The sequence below is a fragment of the Oncorhynchus kisutch genome, linkage group LG26, assembly GCF_002021735.2.
Source record: "Oncorhynchus kisutch isolate 150728-3 linkage group LG26, Okis_V2, whole genome shotgun sequence".
Classification (NCBI taxonomy): Eukaryota; Metazoa; Chordata; class Actinopteri; order Salmoniformes; family Salmonidae; genus Oncorhynchus; species Oncorhynchus kisutch.
The window spans coordinates 36148403-36158491 of record NC_034199.2 but is presented as its reverse complement, the minus strand read 5'-3'; the positions used below and the strand labels follow the sequence as shown (position 1 = coordinate 36158491).

At 43.0% G+C, this 10089-nt stretch overlaps 1 long non-coding RNA gene across 1 annotated transcript; it reads right to left on the bottom strand.

Moving 5' to 3' along the window:
- Positions 1–1808: 1808 nt before the first annotated feature.
- Positions 1809–2928, bottom strand: LOC109870719 (uncharacterized). The gene is made up of 2 exons (XR_004205673.1): positions 2791–2928; positions 1809–2609 (listed from the first exon to the last, which is right to left on the bottom strand). It is a non-coding gene; the product is annotated as an uncharacterized LOC109870719 (long non-coding RNA).
- Between the last annotated feature and the right edge of the window lie 7161 nt (positions 2929–10089).

The window sequence follows — 10089 nt, the reverse complement described above, 5'->3', positions numbered from 1 at the left end:
CAACTTATTGTGGGAAGCTTGTGGAAGGCTACCTGAATCGTGATCCTAACTGACCTATGACAGAATTTTTTTCCAGGATTAAATGTCAGGAATTGTGAAAAACTGAGTTTAAATGTATTTGGCTATGGTGTATGTAAACTTCCGACTTCAATTGTAAATACCCTAATACCGGTTCATCTCAATGTCTAACTCCCTTTATCTGCATTGATCTGAGGACACAGGATAGGTGTAGTATTTCCTCAAATGAGACTTAATTTCAACCAGTAGAGAATGTGAAACACTATTGAAAGAAGTTCATTATCCAAGTGTTATAAATACATAATATATCCATTATAAATATTCTAATAATATCATATTATAAATACAAGTTCAATCTGTACTTCAATGCACATCTGGGGTATATGATAAAAACAGAGGAAGAAAGAGGTGGGTAGAGAGGTGTGAGAAAGAGTGTAAAAGACAGAAGGGGAAAGAAGTAAGAATTGAGGAGCAGGGAAGACAGCATATGTTTAATGAATTACAGTGCAACCCTAATATTGTCTCAGTTCATCACAAGTACATAAGTGTCTCTAGTGGTGTCTCCTAACCAGCTTTGGGTCCCCAGTTGTCCTTAAGGTTATCTTAAGAGCGGGTGATGACGGGACTGGAGGTGGCATCCTCTCTCACATCAAAACATACCTGCAGACGAGACAGATGGAGAGATATAGAATTTTTAAAAGGCTTAATTGTGCTAACACTGTCAGTCATCATAATCATCTTGAGGTGTAATGCAAAACCCTCCCTATCATTAACTCTTGGACTACTACATCGCTATCTGTATTTCAATGTAAAGCATATTTTTAATAATACTTCCTGTTGACCCGACCAAGTGACCTCTCACCTCTGATCATGCTGTGCCCTCTATGTGCCAGTTCAGCTCCGGGAGGGGTTCACCGACACAGCTGATATAACCTAGAGGATTTAGGGAGAAGGGAGGTGTCCCACCCTGTGTCACGAATATTACCAAAGGTGACTCCCCTTCTTGTTCGGGTGGCGCTCGTCGGTCGTCGGTCTACTAGCTATCGCCGATCCGTTGTTCTGTGTTCCTTTGGTTTTGTCTGATTGGTATCACCTGTTTCTTGTTTGGTTGTTAGGGGAGGGTTATATATAGTTTGTTCAGCCCGCTTCTGTTTCGTGCGGGCTTGTTAGTCTGTTTTGTTTTTTGAGTGTATTTGGTTTGTATTTGGGTTTCACGCTGTCCGTTTATATTTCTGATCATTTGTTTTTCTACTTTTGGTTCATGTTATGTTTCCCGGAACATTAAAGTGTGTTTTTTCCCACATCTTTTGCTCTCTGCGCCAGACTCCACACCTCCTCACTCATTTCTCGGAACACCCTGATCTGTTTCACCTGTCTTTGTGCTCATCTCCACCACCCTCCAGGTGTCGCCCATGTTTCTCATTATCCCCAGTGTATTTATACCTGTATTCTCTGTTTGTCTGTTGCCAGTTGTCTTGCCAGGTCTTACCAGTGTGTTTTCCCGTCTCCCTGCTTTCTCAAGTTCTGTTTCCTAGTTTCCCCGGATCTGACCATTCTGCCTGCCCTGTCCCCGAACCTGCCTGCCGTTCTGTACCTGCCTAACCCTGACTCGTTTACGAACCTCTGCCTTTGACCTGTCTTTTGCCTGCCCCCTGTCTGGGTCAATAAACATCTGTGACTCTAGCTGTCTGCATCTGGGTCTTATCAGAGTTGTGATAGGAGAAGAGATGAAGTGAAGGAGACTTATTGAGAAAATAAGGTAGTTAAAGAGTGTTCAACAGGAATCTGTGTGTGTGGTCTCACCTGGTATCCACACTAAGTGGCTGCAGGGTACTTTATTGAAAAACATGCACAGACACACAAGGACAAACAATATAGCGTAGTTATAGAACTAATGATGTATCTTACTATTCTCCGTGGCTGGTCCTCTTGCCTATTTGAAGGTGGAAGGAGCCACACCTGAGCCTGCTTACTGCCCAACACAATCCATCAATCAGATTGATACACACGTCTTATATTATAGGGTGTCTATATTATATTATAGGGTGTCTAATTGTTCAAAATTTGGGGGACTCTTAAAAGAGCCTGTTTTGTACAGACATCACCCTTACCTGAACAGCACCCTCACCTGAGAAGTAGAAATCAAAAGGAGAGAAACTGGGAATTTAAAAACTGCAGTTGACATAGCTAAGTAAATGGAAGAATACTCTTATTGCAATGTGGATGGCTCTTAAAATAGCCTTTGGTTGTGCATTGTAGTCTATGGTTTTGCCAGGGAACAGCACCCTCTGAAGAAGTAGGAGGTGAAGATATCCCGCACACGGATTTCCTCCCATGCTGCGTTGTTGGCCCCAATCATTGAAACATACTGTAGAGCAGCAGACCTCTCCTCTGGCACACGGTGGCGAGCTGCAGATCCCCCTCCTGGTCCTCGTGTCCATCCTCATGAAGTTATGCACGACACAGGTAGCCTTCAAACGCCTGAATTCCTCCAGGAGGCAGTCCCAGATGGCCCTGATCACCCAACCTTGCAGTGCCCTACACGGTAACTGTAGACAATCATTTTGAAGGAATCTCCAGTTACAAGGTATCTGTAGGAATGTGGAAGATAATGTCATTATTAGACTTTTACATCACCAGGTCATTGTGGATTACTGAAGTATAATAATTCTTATAACAAATGATAACATTTGATAAATAGATGCATGTGCACATGCATGTGACAATAGCAGGATCATATCAAGGATTGCATCACAAATGAATCATAAATACCACTTGAAGCTTGATGACTTGATCATTTGAATCAGAGCTAAGGCAAAAACAGGTCCAGTCTCCAGGACCAGGACTGAGAACCACTGCTCTTCATTGGGACCTCTTCATCTGCAGACAGGCTTTCACAGCTCTCTGTATCTGAGGACAGAAAACCACACAAGAAACAGACTTCATTATACTCAAACCACACTGAATATTATGTTACTATTATTTCCATCCTCACTTCTAGGGACTGGAACTACACTAAAGTATCTGCCCTATACAGAATAGCCTACTTTCTCACTGACAGTTGGGGCTGATATCCTTTCACCCTCCTCCATGGCTGTTAGCTAGCTACCTACAAATGCATTTGGAGTTTTTGTTACAGTGATAAATACATCAAGATAGCTAGCTAATATGAAGTTAGGTAGCTGTGATATTTAATTAACTTGGCTAGCTATCTATACAGTATGTTAAGTTGTCTAGATAGCTAGCTAGCTACATTAGCAGCTTGTTTGAGTTAACCTGCAATGTAGCTAGTTAGCTAATAATACGTCTTATTAAAAAAAACATTGAAATGTATTTACTTACATTAATAGGTTCTCCCAGACATGTGGACGATTGGAAACAGGGCAACAAAGTGTGTTTGTCACGAGAGCGTTACCTGTGAATAAATTCATGAAATGGATTAAACTATTTACCCATTTAATAACCAGACATTCACAAAAACTTGCTATGCTGAATTCTTGACGCACAATCGAACTGCTGCCAGCACGCTCAAGCGACCCACTCACGCAACAATTTACCGCGTGCTAGTCATTGTTACCAGTTACATTACATGGGATGTGCAAAATCACGAGCATCATGCTCTCTTCCGCGTAAAGAAATTTGACTGCAAACAGAGACCTGTATATAAGGATGAGATGTTCATGTCTCAATGGGAGTCGTCCTAAAAGTGGGAAGACAGGAGACAAGCTTAGGTCCAAAATAAGCCAATGGAAACACATTGGTCTTATTTTGGACAGATTTTGGCGAGAGTGAAACATCTCGCTTCGCCTCTTCCTCTCTGCTCGCGTTGTGACTGACAGGCACCTATCCTATCAATAGATTGCTAGAAGATGGATATTGTTCATTATAGTGGGAGAGGGCTCGACAGAGTAGTTAATTGAAAATGAAAAGTAGCATAGTTAATATGAAGTGTAAACACTGGTATTGTCAGTCACTGACAGTCACTCAATTAGCCATTTCACCTAACAATTCTTTGTTTGGTAAATTAGTCCAATGATTTTGTTAGTCACTCTCACTCAGGTATCATTAACATGGATGTAAGTATTGGCAAAATGTGTAGACTTGCATGAAATGAGCTTTAAACGTGCAAAAATGTATCTCCACCCCATGGCAAAATGGGTAGATTTGCAAATTAGCTGTAAAATTGTAGATTTTTTAAAATCTCTGCCTCTTGGCAAAATGTGCAGAATTTCAGGAAATTAAATGTAAAATTTAAATGTTTATCTCTGCTGTCAAGAGGGGGGCCACAAAAATGTTTTTCCCACAAAGTGGGGGGTCCCCCAACCAAATATTTTTGTTTAGGGCCCCCAAAATCTAGGGCCGACCCTGGGAGATTTTGTTAGTGAAGAGAGTTGTATTACACGGTTGTACACTGGGGTACCGCTCGAGTGATCTCCCTCATGCTCCCACAACAAAAAGAAAAACATACAGTACACTGAAGATTTAAAAACGAGATCGTTAAAACGTCAGCAAATCATTAAAAGTAAAAGCTGCAAGTAAAATTGTTGGTCCCGGATTCGGAAGGGAAACCTGCTCGTGATGCAATTCTAACTGGGGGTTTCGTTGTTACTTTGAAAAGTAGCCTACTATAGATGTAAGTTTGAGCTTCATCAATGCAACAATGTATCAATGTGTGTTCATGAGTTTATTCTTTCAACGTTTGAAGTGCCACGAGCTAAAAATGTAGCAATTTTGCAAGAACGTGTCGTGCTGGTTACAGTAGTGGTTTTCTGTTATACGGAATACGGAACGATGCGAGCAGAGATTGTATCTATTGTCGAACTAAACGATATGCTTTATATTATATATGTTTTTATTACATTATATTAGGATTCCATTGTTGGTAGGGCAACAATTATACAGCCGCTTTATGCATGCACTGGAGGCTATAGTAGAGTACCCTCACCTCATCACTAACTGGTGCTCATTCCCGAGATGGAGGAGCAGGTGCACTCCAGCCGCAGGGATGTAGGGGAAAGGCAAAGGTAAATGATGATTAACATCCAGGCATACAGGCTGTATGCATGTCACTGGTTCGATAGGGCCCAAGAGGGGTAGAGGTTTTATAGAGCCAGAAGCTCCTGTTTAATGTTGAATCGTTGGGTCAGGATGAAGTGATCAGGAATGATGGCAATTGTGCTTTGTAGACTACACCACACTGTACAGGAAGAAAACAGTATCCATTCTATCTGAAAACATTATTCCATCCTGTCAGCACATTAAATATAGATGAAGGTGGGTATTTTTTTCACCATGGTGAGGGGGGAGATGGGAAGGGGAGTGATACAAGTTGAAGATGAGACCTCCCATGGTCAGCATTGACCCTGGTCATGAGTGCACTTCCAGTTAAAAAAAAGTCCAACGTGAGTCAAGTTTCAAGATTTTAATGCCACATGCACAAGTACAGTGATATGCCTTTCTTGCAAGCTCCAAACCTAGGCGACCTAAACTGGAACATGCTTAACACCCCAGCCATCCTACAATCTAAACTTGATGCCCTCAATCTCACACAAATTATCAATGAACCTACCAGGTACCTCCCCAAAACCTTAAACACGGGCTCCCTCATAGATATCATCCTAACCAACTTCCCCTCTAAATACACCTCTGCTGTCTTCAACCAAGATCTCAGCGATCACTGCCTCATTGCCTGCATCCGTAATGGGTCAGCGGTCAAACGACCTCCACTCATCACTGTAAAACGCTCCCTGAAACACTTCTGCGAGCAGGCCTTTCTAATCGACCTGGCCGGGGTATCCTGGAAGGATATTGATCTCATCCCGTCAGTAGAGGATGCCTGGATATTTTTTTTAAATGCCTTCCTAACCATCTTAAATAAACATGCCCCATTCAAGAAATTTAGAACCAGGAACAGATATAGCCCTTGGTTCTCCCCAGACCTGACTGCCCTTAACCAACACAAAAACATCCTATGGCGTTCTGCATTAGCATCGAACAGCCCCCGTGATATGCAGCTGTTCAGGGAAGCTAGAAATCATTATACACAGGCAGTTAGAAAAGCCAAGGCTAGCTTTTTCAAGCAGAAATTTGCTTCCTGCAACACTAACTCAAAAAAGTTCTGGGACACTGTAAAGTCCATGGAGAATAAGAACACCTCCTCCCAGCTGCCCACTGCACTGAAGATAGGAAACACTGTCACCACTGATAAATCCACCATAATTGAGAATTTCAATAAGCATTTTTCTACGGCTGGCCATGCTTTCCACCTGGCTACTCCTACCCCGGACAACAGCACTGCACCCCCAACAGCAACTCGCCCAAGCCTTCCCCATTTCTCCTTCTCCCAAATCCATTCAGCTGATGTTCTGAAAGAGCTGCAAAATCTGGACCCCTACAAATCAGCCGGGCTAGACAATCTGGACCCTTTCTTTCTAAAATTATCTGCCGAAATTGTTGCCACCCCTATTACTAGCCTGTTCAACCTCTCTTTCGTGTCATCTGAGATTCCCAAAGATTGGAAAGCAGCTGCGGTCATCCCCCTCTTCAAAGGGGGGGACACTCTTGACCCAAACTGCTACAGACCTATATCTATCCTACCGTGCCTTTCTAAGGTCTTCGAAAGCCAAGTCAACAAACAGATTACCGACCATTTCGAATCTCACCATACCTTCTCTGCTATGCAATCTGGTTTCAGAGCTGGTCATGGGTGCACCTCAGCCACGCTCAAGGTCCTAAACGATATCTTAACCGCCATCGATAAGAAACATTACTGTGCAGCCGTATTCATTGATCTGGCCAAGGCTTTCGACTCTGTCAATCACCATATCCTCATCGGCAGACTCGACAGCCTTGGTTTCTCAAATGATTGCCTCGCCTGGTTCACCAACTACTTCTCTGATAGAGTTCAGTGTGTCAAATCGGAGGGTCTGCTGTCCGGACCTCTGGCAGTCTCTATGGGGGTGCCACAGGGTTCAATTCTTGGACCGACTCTCTTCTCTGTATACATCAATGAGGTTGCTCTTGCTGCTGGTGAGTCCCTGATCCACCTCTACGCAGACGACACCATTCTGTATACTTCCGGCCCTTCTTTGGACACTGTGTTAACAACCCTCCAGGCAAGCTTCAATGCCATACAACTCTCCTTCCGTGGCCTCCAATTGCTCTTAAATACAAGTAAAACTAAATGCATGCTCTTCAACCGATCGCTACCTGCACCTACCCGCCTGTCCAACATCACTACTCTGGACGGCTCTGACTTAGAATACGTGGACAACTACAAATACTTAGGTGTCTGGTTAGACTGTAAACTCTCCTTCCAGACCCATATCAAACATCTCCAATCCAAAGTTAAATCTAGAATTGGCTTCCTATTTCGCAACAAAGCATCCTTCACTCATGCTGCCAAACATACCCTTGTAAAACTGACCATCCTACCAATCCTCGACTTTGGCGATGTCATTTACAAAATAGCCTCCAATACCCTACTCAACAAATTGGATGCAGTCTATCACAGTGCAATCCGTTTTATCACCAAAGCCCCATATACTACCCACCATTGCGACCTGTACGCTCTCGTTGGCTGGCCCTCGCTTCATACTCGTCGCCAAACCCACTGGCTCCATGTCATCTACAAGACCCTGCTAGGTAAAGTCCCCCCTTATCTCAGCTCGCTGGTCACCATAGCATCTCCCACCTGTAGCACACGCTCCAGCAGGTATATCTCTCTAGTCACCCCCAAAACCAATTCTTTCTTTGGCCGCCTCTCCTTCCAGTTCTCTGCTGCCAATGACTGGAACGAACTACAAAAATCTCTGAAACTGGAAACACTTATCTCCCTCACTAGCTTTAAGCACCAACTGTCAGAGCAGCTCACAGATTACTGCACCTGTACATAGCCCACCTATAATTTAGCCCAAACAACTACCTCTTTCCCAACTGTATTTAATTTTTATTTATTTATTTATTTTGCTCCTTTGCACCCCATTATTTTTTATTTCTACTTTGCACATTCTTCCATTGCAAAACTACCATTCCAGTATTTTACTTGCTATATTGTATTTACTTTGCATCATGGCCTTTTTTGCCTTTACCTCCCTTCTCACCTCATTTGCTCACATTGTATATAGACTTGTTTATACTGCATTATTGACTGTATGTTTGTTTTTACTCCATGTGTAACTCTGTGTCGTTTTATCTGTCGAACTGCTTTGCTTTATCTTGGCCAGGTCGCAATTGTAAATGAGAACTTGTTCTCAACTTGCCTACCTGGTTAAATAAAGGTAAATAAATAAATAAACCCAACAATGCAGTAATCAATAATCACTAGTCACCACACATGACTGGATGGACCTCTTAGATTAGTTTATCATCGCTCATCACATGTATGATGGAAGGCTTGCAAGGGCACTCCCTCCATGCTTCCATGTTTTCTTTACACAACTGGATTCATATTGAATATCCCTTGGTTTTTCAAGGTTATGTTTACAATACAGTTCCGGGGCCTGATTAAAATGAAAGGGTTGCTGTGGTCTACTGAACTCAATCTACCAAAATGAACATTGCTCCCTCTTTGACTCTATGTACAGTGCCAGCTTAAATTAAACTCGCTCTGCGGTCTGCACTACTAAGACACAGGACTGACATTGAATATAGAGCAGGATCAGGGCCGTCTCATAGCCTTAACAGGTGGATCATTCACGCTGTGCCTCACAGAGCTCAACAGGGATTTAATCAAGCGATGTGCTGTGGACAAAGGTCAAGTAATGTTCGTGTTGGTTCCTACAGTCTGTCTCTAGCTGGCCACACACGCACACACACACAGTGTGGCTCATTACCAGGAGTCAATAGCACTAGACTTAATGAGACAGGCAGATTGCTCAGGCTGAACCTGCAGATATCCCTGGCAGGCAGGTAGGTGAGGGGTCTAATACTGATGTATACTTGAGACAGGCATCCTAATGTTTATTGCTGATGCCTATTTGAGACATGAACCATATCGTAATGCACTCTATTTTCATTTTGGGCAAGTTGGCAGTACTTTACTGCGCTGAGTGTAATTGTGTTCATTCCATTAAGCTATTGGCTGATCTCAGGACTTTTAGGTCCATTGACATCCAATTATTTAAGTAATGGTCATTAGAGAACAGTATTTAGGTGATTACAGTAATAACTCATGTTCCGCTTTGAATAGTATACAAATCAAGGTGCAGTTGTACACCGCCATATTCACTGCATAAAATCAAATCAAAGTTTATTTGTCACGTGCGCCGAATACAACAGGTGTAGTAGACCTTACAGTGAAATGCTTACTTACAGGCTCTAACCAATAGTGCGAAAAAAAGGTATGTGTGTGTGTGTGTGTGTGTGTGTGTGTATAGGTAAGTAAAGAAATAAAACAACAGTAAAAAGACATTTGAAAATCAGAGTAGCAAGGTTATATACAGACACCGGTTAGTCAGGCTTATTGAGGTAGTATATACATGTAGGTATGGTTAAAGTGACTATGCATATATGATGAACAGAGAGTAGCAGTAGAGTAAAAAGAGGGGATGGCGGGTGGTGGGACACAATGCAGATAGCCCGGTTAGCCAATGTGTTGGAGCACTGGTTGGTCTGCCCAATTGAGGTAGTATGTACATGAATGTATAGTTAAAGTGACTATGCATATATGATAAACAGAGAGTAGCAGCAGCGTAAAAGAAGGGTTGGGGGGGGGGACACAATGCAGATAGTTCGGGTAACCATTTGATTTGGGGGTAAAAACTGTTGAGAAGCCAATTTTGGCCTAAACTTGGCTCTCCGGTACCGCTTGCCATGCAGTAGTAGAGAGAACAGTCTATGACTGGGGTGGCTGGGGTCTTTGACAATTTGTAGGGCCTTTCTCTGATACCGCCTGGTGGAGAGGTCCTGGATGGCAGGCAGCTTTGCCCCAGTGATGTACTGGGCCGTATTCACTACCCTCTGTAGTGCCTTGCAGTCGGAGGCCAAGCAATTGCCATACCAGGCAGTGATGCAACCAGGATGCTCTCGATGTTGCAGCTGTAGAACCTTTTGAGGATCTCAGGACCCATG